This window comes from Heterocephalus glaber, unplaced genomic scaffold (assembly GCF_053883595.1).
Source record: "Heterocephalus glaber isolate CG9 unplaced genomic scaffold, H.glaber_assembly_v1.0 deba00001504, whole genome shotgun sequence".
NCBI lineage: Eukaryota > Metazoa > Chordata > Mammalia > Rodentia > Bathyergidae > Heterocephalus > Heterocephalus glaber.
Genome location: NW_028258324.1, coordinates 68981549 through 68996711, shown reverse-complemented (window position 1 = coordinate 68996711; position 15163 = coordinate 68981549). Strand labels below are relative to the sequence as shown.

The 15163-nt window shown below is 42.8% G+C and overlaps 1 pseudogene; it reads right to left on the bottom strand.

Moving 5' to 3' along the window:
- Window positions 1-7242: 7242 nt before the first annotated feature.
- On the bottom strand, window positions 7243-14178 carry LOC101697144 (14-3-3 protein epsilon pseudogene; annotated as a pseudogene).
- Between the last annotated feature and the right edge of the window lie 985 nt (window positions 14179-15163).

Sequence of the window (15163 nt, the reverse complement as noted above, 5' to 3'; positions counted from 1 at the left end):
GCCGCCTGCTGCGCAAGCACAAGGACCCGAGTTTGATCCCTGGTACCAAAAAAAAAAAAAAGAAAGAAAAAGAAAAAGGAAACAACTTGGAAGAATGTTAGCAAGAAGTAGCACCCCTCCACCAAGCACAAGTACCTAATCTTGTAAATCCTTGCCTAGCAGCTAACATCAGGTTGTGTATTGTAGAGTAACTCTATGCTAACTTTTTTTTGGTTTTTGTAGTACTGTACTGGGGATTGAAGCAAGGTCTCCAGCTCTGTTTAAAACTCTTGTTATTTTTTTTGGGATAGGGTCTTGCTTAATTGCCCAGGTTGGCCTCAAATCCACCATCTTCCTACATCAGCCTCTTGAGTAGCAGGGATTACCAAATCACTAAACTGTTTTCCATAGCAGTAGCATTCATCTTACATTTTACCCAGCTCCCATCAGTGTATGAAGCTTCTAATTTCTCTACATCTTAGCAATACTTACTTTGCACTTAAAAAAAAATCACCTTAATGGGTATGATCTGGAGATACCCATTAGGTATCTCCTTGTGATTTTGTTTCTTTTTTTTTTTTTTTTTTTTTGGTACCAGTGATTGAACTCAGGTCCTTGCGCTTTCGAGGCAAGCGCTGGAACCACTGAGCTAAATCCCCAGCCCTCTTGTGATTTTGATTTGCATTTCTTTAATAATAATGATGATGATGATGATGATGATGATGATGATCTTTTCATGTATTCATTGGCCATTTGTAGATCTTATTTGAAGAAATATCTATTTTGATACATGTCTTTTAAACATTTTTAAAATTTATTTTATTTTTGGTTTTTTGAGACAGGGTCTCACCATGTAGTTCCAGGTGGCCCTAAACTCACAGTGATCTGCCTGCTTCAGCCTCCAGAGTGCTGGGATTACAGGGGTATGCCACCATGCTTGGCTACTTGCCTTTTTTAAAATCAATACTGGGATACCCGGGTGTGGTGCTGCATGCCTGTAATCCTAGCACTCTGGAGGCTGAGGCGGCTGGATCACTGTGAGTTTGAGGCCAGACTGGGCTATACAGTGAGTTCAGGGCCAGCCTGAACTACAAAGGGAGACTCTGCCTCAAAAAACAAAAAACAAATCAATACTGGGAATTGAACCCAGGGCTTTGCACTGAACTGAATCCCCAACCCTGTTTTTATTTTTTTTTTATTTTGAGAGAAAGTCTTGCTCAATCACTATACCCAATCTGCTTAAATTTGCAAAATCCCCCTGTCTCAGCCTCCCAAAATGCAGGGATTATAGGCGTGTGCCACCACGCCTGACTTCCCCAAACCTTTTCAGAATTTTATGATGAGACATGATCTTCCTAAATTGGCCAGGTTGGCCTTGAACTTGTTAACCTCCCGCCTCCACCTCCTGCACAGCTGGGATTCCAGTTGTGTGATTACTGAACCTCATCTTTTCCTCTCTTCCACTGCCACCATTTAGCAAAGTCTCTTTAACTCATATATCTGTACTACTGCAGAGTCTCTGAGAAACTGAATGAGTGTTTGTGGTATTTTTACAACTTGAAGCACTTTATTTCAAGTTCTAACAGAAAGCTGGATTATTGTTGTTGGTTTTTTTTTGGTTTTTTGTTTTCTGTTTTCTTGGTACCGGGCATCGAACTCAGGATGTTGCACTTTCGAGGCAGGCACAGTGCCACTGAGCTAAATCCCCGGCCCTTGTTTTGTTGTTGTTTTTTGAGAACTGGATTATTACAGGATTCAAACCATTACCTTGAAGTTGGAGTCATAGTTCACAAGGCAAGGTGGGATATAGGGAACCTAGTACCCTTTCCTACAACACTTGGGTTTGGAATTTTGCAGGCTCCCGTTACCTAGGAGGAGAAATGAAGGCAGGTGGGGTGTGACAGGGGGTTCTCAATTTGGGGTGTGTGGGGTTTCTGTGTCCCTGGGACATCCAGACGGAACTGTCCAATGAGTGGTGGTTAGAACAGCCACAGGCTCAGGGGAGAGCTGGGTGGAATCTGTGGTGTGATCGAAAAGTACAGTACATTTTTGGGGGGGGGGGTGGTACTGGGGATCGAACTGGGGGTCTTGTGCTTGCAAGGCAGGCAGCGGATCCACTGAGCTAAATCCCCGGCCCTAGTACGTGTTTAAATTTTCAAAAATGTATTGCTATAAAAGCTACACTGCCACTAATCTCCTTCAGAGCCCCCACCCCGCTTTGACCACACTTTTCCCTGCATCCTTGCCACTTTCTGCAGCAGTTCTGCAGCCCTCTTTCAGGTTTTTCATCAACCTTGTGGCTGCCTTGGTGTGGAGAATAGATTCTATACCTTTACCTTTCATGATTGTTCTACACTGAAGAAGAACCAGAAGCCACGCTGTGTCAGATCCCCTGACTCAGTTGGATGGGGACCCACCATGATATTTTTACAGGTGGCTTTCCATTGCATGGCACTCAGCGGGAGCATTTGCTGAATTTTTTTTAATCACATCTTGTAAATACACTCACAAAAGGGGACGTCCATAACTGCTTCAAAAAAATGACAAGAAGGGGCCTGGGATGTAGCTCAGTGGTGCCTTGCCTCCCTGGCAAGCACAAGTCCTGAGTTCGATCCCGGTACCAAAAGGAAAAAGAAAAAGTGACAAGAAGAATGGGATAAATGTGTTCAAAGTGGGGGGGAGTCTCTTGAGGGGGATTAATAGCAATATGTCTTTTACTGTAATGAAATTTAAAAATTTTAAACATTCACTGTATACTTTGAGCATACTGTTTTTTTTCAGACAGTGTCTCACTATGTAGTTCAGGCTGGCAATCCTCCCGCCTCAGCCTCCTAAGATTACAAGTGTGCACCACCATCCCCAGATGTTTTGATCATACTTCTGGTTTTTGTTGGGTTTTTTTCTGTTTTGGTACTGGGGATCAAACTCTGGACCTTGCGCTTTCGAGGCAGGTATCGGAAGCACTGAGCTAAATCCCCAGCCCCAATTTTTTTTTAAGAGTAGGAAAAATTTATTGAGAGAAAAATACCTTCTGAGACAGAAGGGAGACCAGAAAACAGGTTACCCGCTGACCCTGCTCCTCAAAGGTGTTTTACGGGACAAAGCCATGAGGTGGGGGGGATTCAAAGTGGGACCTTTTCTTTTTTTTTTTTTTTTCTCCATATTTCTTCTACAGATCTGGAATTACCAGTATAGAGATAGTCAAGAAACCTTACTATGAATAAGTGGGATCTTCAAAGGGATGGTGATGGTGGCAGTACCTTTGGAGAACTACTAGCATTGACTCTCTGTATAGAAAGTAACTGAACCCCCTCACTGCTTGGGAAAATGAATGAGAAAGTCAAAATTTGGAGATTGAAAAAAGCAGATTTTCAGGACTAACAAAATGAAGAAAACATTTAGATAGTATGCTGAGCCTAGAGAAACTGGTGAGCCAGTTAATCTTTGGGTTTTTGTTGTTGTTGTTGTTGTTGTTTTGTTTGTTTTTTGAGACAGAGTCTCGCTTTGTAGTTAGGCTAGGCTAGGCGTGAACTGACTATGCGGATCCTCCTGCTTCAGCTTCCCCAGTTCCCCAGTGCTGGGATTATAGGCATGGGTCACCACGCCCAGCTACCAGTATCTTAACTGTCAACCTGATTGGATGAGGAAACTCCTGGATCCTGGAGGCGCTATACTAATCAGTGGATTGATTAATCCATAGGTTAATCATGGAGGAGGTTCTGCTTGGAGGTGGGGCCGGGTTGGAGGACCAGTCCTTGGGGCCTGGCCTTTGGGGGGCACCTGTCCGCCTCCCAGGGTGCCCATCAGGAAGCTGGACAAGTGAGCTGCAGTACCCTGCCTCCCCCTTCCTCTGCGCCAGTCCTGCCTTGGAGCCAGCAGCCACACTGAAGCCTCTGACCTCGAAGTGTGGGCATCAGGCACTTTGCTCAGCCATGGGAAAGCTGACTAATGCACTTCTCTGTGTCATGGAAATAACTGAGTTGGATCAACCAAGCCCTTTGGAATATCCTAGCACTAAGGAAAAGCTCAGCTGAAAAGAATTTTTTTAGAGAGCCAAAGGTGTAAATGAAAGATCTCTATATACTTAGAGAAATCTAGCAAAGAGATGAAAATAGCAAAAGTTAGAATACCCTAAGAAAAAAAAGTACCATAATAACAAACTTTAGATCTCCAATCTTTAACATGTAAACATTTTTTATCTTAAAATTATTATTATTGTTGTATTATGTAGATTGGGATGAACTGTTCAAACAACAAAAATGTGGAAAGTAGACCAACATGGTGCTGCACACCTGTAATCCCAGCACTGTGGGAGGCTTAAGCAGGAGGGTCACAAGTTCAAGCCCAGCCCGAGCAATATAGTGAGACCCTTTCTCAAAATAAGAAAGGGAGGGGGCCGGAGATGTAGCTCAGCGGCACAGTGCCTGCCTGGAAAGCAGAGTTCGGTTCCTGGTACCAAAAAAGAAAAAGAAAAAAAAAAAAGGAAGAAATGATGGCTGGGGATTTAGCTCAGCGGCACTGTACCTGCCTTGAAAGCACAAGGTCCTGGGCCAGGGATTTAGCTCTGGTTCCACTGCCTGCTTTGAAAGTGCAAGGTCCTGAGTTCGATCCCTGGCACCAAAACAAAAAACAAAAAAAAAACCATGCAAGGTCCTGATTTTGATCCCCCCCGTACAGAAAAAAAAAAAGGAAGGAATGAGATGTAGCTCATTGTGAATGCCCTGGTTCAATCCCCGGTATGTACTGGGGGAAAAAAGAAAAGAAATGTGCAAAGCAAAAAGTGAAAATATTGTTTCCCATCTTGCCTTCTTTCCCAGTCTCAAGCCTCAGAGGTCACGCCAATCAGTAACATGACCTAGATTTGATAGACGATAATTTTTTCTTCACATAGAATCATACTCTATGTATATTTTTCTACCTTAACGTGTTATTTTGCAACATGCCTTTTGCCCTCAGCAATCTGAAAACACACTACATCTCTTTGTATATCAGTGCACGTGGATATATCTTATATTTTAAAACAGTTTCATAGTATTCCACGGCAAATATGTACCCTGACCTATTTTATCACCTCCTAGTTACGAAGAGCCAGAGAGTGAGGAACCAGCAGCCATTTAAGAGATACAGTAATGGGATAGGCCGGAGTGTGGCCCACGCCTGTGATCCCAGAGCTTGGCAGGCTGCGGCAGGAGGGTTGCAAGTTTGAGGTCAGGCTGAGCAATTCAATGAGACTTTATTTTAAAATAAAATAAAAAGGGCTGGAAGTGTAGTTCAATGGGTTTGATGCCCAGTACTGGGGCGGGGGGGCGGGGGGCAGTGGTAATAAAGGATGTGTAAGGGAAGACTGGACTCAGTGTTTATTTTATTAAGATTATGTTCCCCACTGGATGGAGAAATGGGTTGGGAGGGAGATGAAAGTTAGGAGCCCTTATACGAAGGAGCTGTTGCCCTGGTCCAAGAGAGAGACCATTGCAATATGGTAGTGAAGGAGATGGCGAGGAGTAGATTTGAGATCTGTTTTGGAGATGGGAGTTGGACAGTTTTAGTTACAATCACACACTGAAAATGGTTCAGTGTAGCAACAAATTTTCTGAAGTGGACAAAAAAGAGAAGATGAGAGCCAGGGATGTAGCTCAGCAACACAGCACCTGCCTGGCAAGATCGAGGCCCTGAGTTCAATTCCCTGAACCAAAAAAGAAAAACGAAAAAAAAAAAAGACCAAAATAAATAAATAAATGAGAGAGAGAGAGAGAGAGAGGATGATCAATCTGATACAAAAGATTATCTTTTACTGGTTTGCTGTGGGTACATGAAATGAAATGTCTTAATGTTAATATTCTCATTAGACTATAGGACCAACACCATTAAAAGAAGACTCAAAGAGATGAACTGTCTTTTTATTTATTTACTTATTTTGTTTTTAAAATACACACATTGTACTCCAATGATTAACATAAATACTGTGTCACTGATCGGTTTGGAAACGGGACCTATATGTAATCAGTTGACTTAGATTATTTAGTGTTCTTCACATCCACATTATAGGCAGTATTTTTTTCCAAAATATACATCTTTGGGAGACAGATGCATGATTTATGGAAGCAGGGGGTATCTTTCCACATTCAGGCAAACACAATACTGTCAAAGTGTTTGGACTAGAGACTTTATTTTAGAAGGGTAAAGGATGAAAGTGTGGCACATTTGGCATTTGTAATTTAGGTTTGTTTTATTTAAATTTAATGTCAATTCCATGCCGGGTTTCAATCAGAACAATGCAGATTCTGTATCTGTGGTTCCAGGAGTACAAATTAGCATTGGGTTGCACATACTGAACAAAAAAGGCTGAGAGAGCAGGGGGAGAGGGAAGAAGAAATGAAGAACCGAGCACGCACACAGGCTTTTCCACACCACCTTCAATGCCAGCCTGCTTCAGGGGGAGAGGAAAGGAGGCAAGAATGAGCAGCCACAGACTGCTGAACCGTCACCAGCACCATGCTTTTCAGCAACATTTCCGCAGAGTTTGAAACACCTTCTACAGCAAAACCACTGGATCAGACTCCCTCCAAAACGACCTTTACCCACCTCAAACTAACACCCAGTTAAGTTTAAACATTGGTATAAAATGTAATTTAAACAATTAGAAAAGGGAAAATGGTACCACATATGTCTCTGCAGGGTGATCGCTCACTCTCTCTCTCTCAGCTGCATCACCTGGAAGTCTAATGGTTTTCAAATGTGATTTCCATCTCTAACAGTGTTCTTGCCACATCTGGAGCACACAATGCAGCAATGCTGGATAAGCTTCCACATGGTCCTGGTAGTGTTTTAAAGAACCTACAAGTAGGGCCAGGGATTTAGCTCAGTGGTTCTTCTGCCTGCTTCGAAAGCACAAGGTCCCAAGTTCAATCCCCAGCACCAAAAACAAAACCAAACCAAAAAAGACCCCTGAAAGAGGGACCAGTAAAATCCACAGAAATTCACTCCTGCCTTTAAGAACTTCTTTTTTCTTTGTACCGGGGATCAAACTCAGGACCTTGCGCTTGAGAGGCAGGTGACGGAACTACTGAGCTAAATCCCTGGCCCATTTTAAGAACTTTTGAAAACTGTTATAAAACAAAACAACAAAATAGGACAGGAACTTAAATTCTGAGACCAAATGTACCAGTCAGATTTGGTGGTTCTCAGTGACAATGGGGACTCTCCAAGGGGTGGATGGGGAGCAGTGGGGTGGTCAGAGATGGTTTTTCTTTTGGCCTTTGTGTCTCACTGATTTCCATCTTCCACATCCTGCAGCCAGCGCTTCTTTATTCTGCTCTTCACCCTCACCCTGCGTGTCTGAAGTCCCCAGTGTCAGATTATCCTGTAACAATTGCAGGATAAGTGTGGAGCCCTTACAGCTTCCTTCACTCAGTATCCAGCTCTGCAACTGCATTATCAGAAGTGGCTTTTACCAACCTGCAGGCATGGTCAGGGGAATTAAAAATTTCATAGTAGAATATGGAAAAATTGAGAGCAAGACCTAAACGGATGGGATGCGTTGGTGGAAGTTCTGTACCTGCAATGTCACTAGCGGCTTTATAAGCCACGAGGCTGTTCTCTGCAGGTTCCTTCCTGTCATCTCCTATGGCAAATCCCGCCAGATACCCGCAGTAGTCCCTTTCATCTTATAATAGAAAACCTTGGCCTCACTGTGTTAGCTGCTGGAGCGAGGTGTTTGTCCAGGACATCAGAATGCCACAAGAGATTAACTCCACCACTTGCCCATATCCTCCAGTCATCTTTCATTTGTCTTCTCCTCCCTTGTTTTCTTCTTTCCGTTCAAGACTGCTGATTATTCTCCAGAAGGCTCTTCTGGCTCCAATCACATTTTCATATGCAACAGATAAGAGGTTCCTTTCTCCAACTGTCAGCTCCATGCCCATTTTTGCTATTTTCTTCATTGATTCAACCATTTGGTTGAATGGCTCAGCCTGCTTGGCAAGCTTCACCTGGTACCCCAGATCCTCCCGATCAGCCAGAATGGCAGCGGCTCCGGCAGGGTCTGCACGACAGATGGAAGTGTCCGGACAGCAAAAATCTGTTTTTTGGGGGCCGGGGATTTAGCTCAGTGGTTTCGCTGCCTGCTGCACAAGTGCAAGGACCCGAGTTTGATCCCCGGTACAAAAAAAAAATCTGTTTTTTGGCTTTTTGAGACAGAGTCTCACTCGAAGTCAGGCTGGCTTTGAAGCTTGAAGTCACTGTGTAACCCAGGCTGACCTTGAAGTCGTTGTGATCCACCTGCCTCAACCTCCGGAGCTCTGGGATTACAGGTGTGTGTCACCACACCGGCACTGAGTTTTTAAGAATGTGACACAGATCTCAGACCACGTAACATGGGCAAAGGGAAAGGTCACATGTCCAGTACCAAATTTTAAAAAAAATTATTTTTGTAGTACAATACTGAGGATTGAACCCAGGGCATTTTCACTGAGCTACATCCCCAGCCCTTTTTAATTTTTATTTTGAGATAGTATCTCACTGAATCACTAAATTAAGCCCCGGCTGGGCTCAAACTTGCACCCCTCTTGCCTCAGCCTCCCTGAGTGCTGGGATGCCAGGCATGTGCCACCAGGTCCAGGTACAGAGCAGCTTTTGGTGCTCAACAATAAGCTCCTCCCTCCCACCTCTGTCAGCCTCGATTCCTCTGGCTTGGTCTGGGAAGGACTGGGTGGGCATCTGTCACTGCTCAGTCCCTGTGGTATTTCACTACTTCTCTCTGCCAGGACCTTGGGGAGCAGTTCTTTTATTTCATATCCTGTCTACTAAGATCTTAAATTGATTACCAGCGTACTGAGATCTTTTATTTACAGTCATTTTTTTGCCCATAAATTACAAAGACAATCTATACTTTCTTCTAGTTAATGTTTTCATCTATTACATTTGGGTTAAATTCCAGCTAGAGTCCACCTTTGGATATAGTGTGACATATGGGTCATTTTATTTTTCGCATATAGATATCATCAGTTCCCCAATACTGGGTATTAAAAACTTGGGCATTCCTGTGTGGAGCTGCATTTCAATTCCGTATATCCACAATGCCATGCCACACCATGGCATGCAGGCGTAGAATTGACCGAGAGTAGAATAAATGCAGCAGAAGATTTACTTCACGCTGTGAAGGGCTGCGGGGCCACACGCAGAGCCTGGGAGACGCCGTCTATGGAGGAGGACAGGAGCGCTGTGGTGCTGGCCATTGGCGGTCCCATCTTTGGTTCTGAAAGGCAGCCCAGCATAGAGGGTGCTTGCATTCCTGGGCAAGTTGTGTTTGGGTCTCTTGAAATGTTGGTTGTCAGAGACACACCTGGGGCCCAGGCATGGCGACCTCTCTCCTTGTCCTACTGTCCAAGGTGAAGAAGGTTCCCATTGTACTAGCATCCACACACAGGGCTAGCTCTAAACTCTCTGTCCTGTGACTGTCTTCCTAATGATATTGCCTTCAAGAATTTTTTTTTTTTAATCACAAAGACTTAATACTACGTCTTTAAAAATGAAAGGGCACACACACAGAAAGGAAAAGAAAAATTTTTTTAAATTAAAAAAAAATGGGGCCGGGGATTTAGCTCAGTGGTTTCGCTGCCTGCTGTGCAAGCACAAAGACCCAAGTTCAATCCCCAGTACCAAAAATAAATAAATAAATAAATAAATAAATAAATAAATAAATAAAAAGGTATGCCCTTATTACTAATGGTCTTTTTAATGTGTCAACTGGGCTTGTTATTCAACCAAAACTAATGTAAGTGCTGCTGGGGAGACATTCTGTACATGTGGTTTAGTCTATCAATCTGTTGACTGTAAGTAAGGGAAATTGTCCTTGATAAACTGAGTGGGCCTGAGTCCATCAATTTGAAGGTTTGGAGAACAGGGCTGTGACTTCCCTGAAGGAAAAATTAAGCTGATCATGGTGGTGCATGCCCATAATTCTAGCAGTCTGGGAGGCTGAGGCAGGAGAATCTCAAGTTGAAACCCACTCTGGATCACTTATAGAGAATTAACAATTAATTCTCTGTCTTAAAAATTAAAAAGAAATTGGGCCGGGGATTTAGCTCAGTGGTGCCATTCGCCTGCCTCGCAAGCACAAGATCCTGAGTTCGATTGCTGGTACCAAAAAAAAAAAAAAAAAGGAAATAAAAAAAGAGCCAGGTGTGGTGGTGCACACTTATAATCTCAGCACTCAGGAAGCTGAGACAGGAGGATCGCTTGAGTTCAAGGCCAGCATGGGCTACATGGCAAGAAAGAAGGAAAGAAGGAAGGAAGGAAGGAAGGAAGGAAGGAAGGAAGGAAGGAAGGAAGGAAAAAAGAAAGAAAGAAAGAAAGGACAACTGACTGAGCCAGGGATGTAGCTCAGTGGCACAGCACCTACCTGGCAAAGGCGAGGCCCTGAGTTCAATTCCCAGTACCGAAAAAAAAGAGAGGAAAAACTGGGAACTGTAGCTCAGTGGGAAGGTCCTGGTTTCAAATCTTAGTACCACAAACAAACGAAGAAATTAGCTCTGGGGGTTCCAATCTGCCCTTCCTGATGCCTGCTCTGCAGATTTCCCATGTGTTCCAGCAGCTCCACAATTGTGTAAGCCAATTTATTGCAATACATTGACTAAAATGTATCTCTTTCTGGTTTTGTTTCTCTGGTTTAACCCGGACTGGTAAATCCAATGCTTTTTTCTTTTAAAGCTGTTTTATTCATTTATAAAATGTTCTCACCGCTTACCTTGCAACTGCAAGGTTCCAAGTTCCATTCTCAGTACCAAAAAAAAAATGTTGTTCTAAGTAAATTGTGCAAATGTTAATTGAGTTCCTAAAAAAATTCATGTGAAAATTTGACATTTAATTGCATCAAATTTATTAGCTAATTTGGGGAGAGTTTGTTTATTTTGGGGGATCAAAGTCACGGCCTCGTATATGCTAGGCAAATGCTCTAAGCTACATCCCCAGCCCTTTTTATTTTTATTTATTTTTTATTTTTGTGATAGTTTTCTGAGTTTCCCAGGCTGGCCTTGAACCTGTGATTCTCCTGCCTCAGCCTCCCAAATAGCTGTTATTAGAGGCATGTACAGGCATTCCCAGCAAGAATTGACCTTTATAATTTGAGTCATCTGATACAGGAGCATTGATGTCTCCACATTTATTCAGAGCAAATTCTGTGCCCTTCATCAGACTTTAAAGTTCTTGTTTATGAGACATTCTAGGTATTTTTTTCTTTCTCCTTTTTCTGTTTTTCTTTCCCCCTCTCCCTCTCCCTCTCTGCTAAGGATCAAATCCAAGACCTTTTCACTTGAGCTGCATCCTCAGCCCTTTGTATTTTTTATTTTGAGATAAGGTTTTGCTACATTGCTAACTTACTCAGACTAGGCTCAAATTTGTTATCCTCCTGCCTCAGCTTTCCAGAGTTCTGGGATTACAATTACGGGCCACCACACCCAGACTCCATTAATTTCTTAATTCTTTACATTTTTATTGTTACTGAGAATAGCATTTTAAATTATATTTTCTTTCTTTTTCAATTAAAAAGTTTGGGGGAGGAGGTACTGGGGATTGAAACCAGACCTTAGAACTGAGTTACAGCTCTAGAACTTTAACATTTTTTAAAATCTTCTTTCTTTTTTTTTTTTTTGGTACTGGGGATGGAACTCAGGACCTTGAGCTTGCAAGGCAGACGGTGGCACCACTGAGCTAAATCCCTGACCCAACATTTTTACAAATCTTAGGCCAGGTGTGGTGGTGCATGCCCGTGATCCCAGCACTTGGGAAGCTGAGCCAGATGGATCACCATGAGTACAAGGCCTGCCTGAGCCACACAGTGAGACCCTGTCTCAAAAACCTCTCACTGAGTTATTACATTGCCTAGGCTGGGTTTGAACTTCTGATCCTCTTGCCTCAGCCTCTCAGAGTAGTGGGGTTAGAGGCCTGCACCACCATGCCCCGCTATATTATATTTTCTAGTTGGTTATTGATGATGTGGAAGCTTAGTTTTTGTGGATGACTTTGTATGCAGAAAACTTGCTGAGCTTTCTTAATGATTCTAATTGTTTGTCTCTAGATTCTCTTATTTTTTCAATATAGGTGAGAATTTCCTTTGCAAGTAATGATAGTTTTACTTATCAGAGCTATCATTTTCTGTACAACTTATGTTTTATCCTTACTTGATATAAAGTAGAAGGAATATAAAATTTTAAATAAATGGGGATGTTATAGATTTCTCTTGTGCAATGTTACCTACCCTCTCTTCTATGGCCTGGAAGGATCCAGGAGATATTTCTTTGACTGAAATGCTGAGAAAGACCTTTATGAAATGAGTACCAATTTTTTATTGGTACACTTTAGATATACATAATTATATATTCACATATATATATATATATATATACACATTCATCATAGGGAATTTGTACCTGTATGTGATATATCTTGTTTCTTTTCTTCCCATTCCCCTCTCCTCCCTTCAACCCCACTTCCCCTCCTACCAATTTTTTAAATTAGGCTACTGTTACTGTTCATAGTCAATAAAAAGCTTTTGTGGATACTCTAAGGTACAGTTTGACCCGGTGTTCCTAGTTTGAATCAACATAAGAAATGCTACCTGATCAAGGATTTAAAATCATCCCATCAACGTTTAAACCAGAATAGGCAATTTCCACCAGGTGGCGCCAAATCTCAACCAGGCAGACATGTTTGGGAAGCGTAGCATCGGGACTTCCGGAAGGACAGCGGCTCAGCTCACCCGTCTCCCAAAGACATGGGCTGCATTTTTTGGCAATCGATATTCTGGACTCCACTTATTGCTGTGGTTTTGCCATTGGAATTTTCCCATATTTAGCCCATGGCACAATCCCAGCATTGGCTTTCTGACCTATAAATAAGGATTATGATGCCCTTCATGTCAAAATAGTGAAATTTTGGGGCCGGGGATTTAGCTCAGTGGTTTCGCTGCCTGCTAACCAAGTGCAAAGACCCAAGTTCAATCCCTGATACCAAAAAAAAAAAAAAGTGAAATTTTGGAGAATCACAGGCAGTGGAAAAAGCAAAGTCCTCTGAGTTTCAAAAATGGAGATTCCTGTCTTAGACCCATTGGACCCACCAGTTCAACAGAAAAGTCTTAAAACAATGACAAAATGACAATGGGTTATCTTAGGTCAGTGCCCTGATCCCATTCGCTATTCCAGGCGGGGACTCCTATTTTGGAGAAATCAGCAGAAGTCCTGGTAAATGGAACATAGCTATTGATCTAGCAAATTTTATTCACTCCTGATTCCAATAAACAGAACATTTTTATCGTAGAAGGAACAGTAACTCTCCTTTGTTGTCTCTCTACAAGGTCAGGTCTCTGGTTCTTTGTGATAGAAACCAGTATTACCAAGGGCTGTCACCTCAAGTCTAGAACCCTGGTAACATTGTACTCCAGGACCTACCAATCATGCAGCAGGTACCCCTTGGTTAAGAAAAAAAGTATGACAGAAGAGGGGAGAAGAACTCTGTGAAAGCACAAGATGATTACGTCTCAGTGACATTGCATTTCTGGGGAGTTATTGGTTTCTCTCCCAATGGAAGGACTAATTGTTGTACCAGTAAGAGAGAAGCATAATTCTCGATGGGCTGTTGACCAATATCACTTTATTCAGTGGGAAAGTTCATGGAAGACTATGGTAACTACCTACATAGGCGGAGGTATTCCTCAACTGTAATTCGGTTCCCCTAAGAATTCAAATCCCACAGGAATAAAGATTTGATAAAGCAAAGTACTGCTGACTGTATGCAAGGACAATGGGTAATTGAGGGGGCAAGTTACAAATCCTAAGGCCTTGGATTCAGTTGTACAGTGAGGACAGTATGTATCAATATTTCCATGCATATATTTATATGTTTTAGACAGATTGCTCTCCCTTTACCTTGTATTTTATCTGAACAAAGATGCTTGCTAATTTTACAACTTAAAACATAGTGGACAGCTTTGCCTGCAGCTGGGTAACATCCCACCCACTCTTGGAATGAGAACTTAAGCAAGTGAAGCCCCTGAGACTGCACAGACTGCATTCTGTGAATGGGCAGCGGCTGTGTGCAGTCCCCAGAAGGGGCAGGGGGCAGTTCTAGCCCAGAGCCTCCGGTGTCAGAGGCCATCTCAGTAGCAGCACTCACAGTATCTTTGCCAGACATGTTCTCTGGGGTCATGTTGAGGTATGTCCTGGCTGCTCTGCCTTTAGGCTTTGTTTTCAGCATTTCTCAATTTTATTTTATTATTTTGTTGTTGTTGTTATTGTTTTTGAGACAGGGTCTCACTATGTAGTTCAGGTTGCCCTCGAACTCATGGGAATCCTCCTGCCTCAGTCTCCGTAGGGCTGGGTTTACTGGCACGCACCATCAAACATGGCTTGTTTTCAACATTTCTAAAGAATCTAAAAATGACCCAGTAACTTTTGAGTAATTTCCATAATCAGTGTCTGTTATTTGCTAATGAGATTCCTGAAAAATAAAAGCTTGATCAAAGTGTTTTTATTGTCAGTTTTATTCACCTTCTCTGTGTGTGTGTGTGTGTGTGTGTGTGTGTGTGTGTGTGTGTGTGTGTGTTTGCAGTGCTGGGGATTGAACCCAGAGTTCCTGTATTGGCACAGGCCATGGTCACAGTCTCGCTGCTTGACACAGCTCCGGTGAAACTGAGACTGTGGCTGAAACCAGGACTCTGTCCTTTGCTTTCGCTTTCCTCGGTAGTGATTCCCTCGGTGCTGTGCTCCCCGGGAAATCACTGAAAGGATAAAAGTCAGTACTTCAGAAATGGTTACTAGGCCGGGATGACAGGAAGAAATTGTAAATGCATTTACAGAAAAGCCCCTCGCTCAGACCTCCACGAGTAGTGGGGACGTGACATCCATATGTCCTGACTGTACAAAGGGAAATTCGGACATCAACAAATTCAGGACGCAGTTATGGCTCTGGGAAGGTCACCCTTGGCCAACACCTCTATAACCGCAGGGCACACAACAATGAGATCTGACGAAACTTGGCCTGATGAAGTAGCCTGGCCTTGCTAAAATGCTTCTTGTTCCTCGCATGTAAATCTGATAAGTTAGCAAGGGTTCACGTAGCACCCGGAAGAGTATTTAGAACTGGGTGGTCTACAACAGTTTCTTAGGTGATATCAGCTTTTCTTCAACTCTGT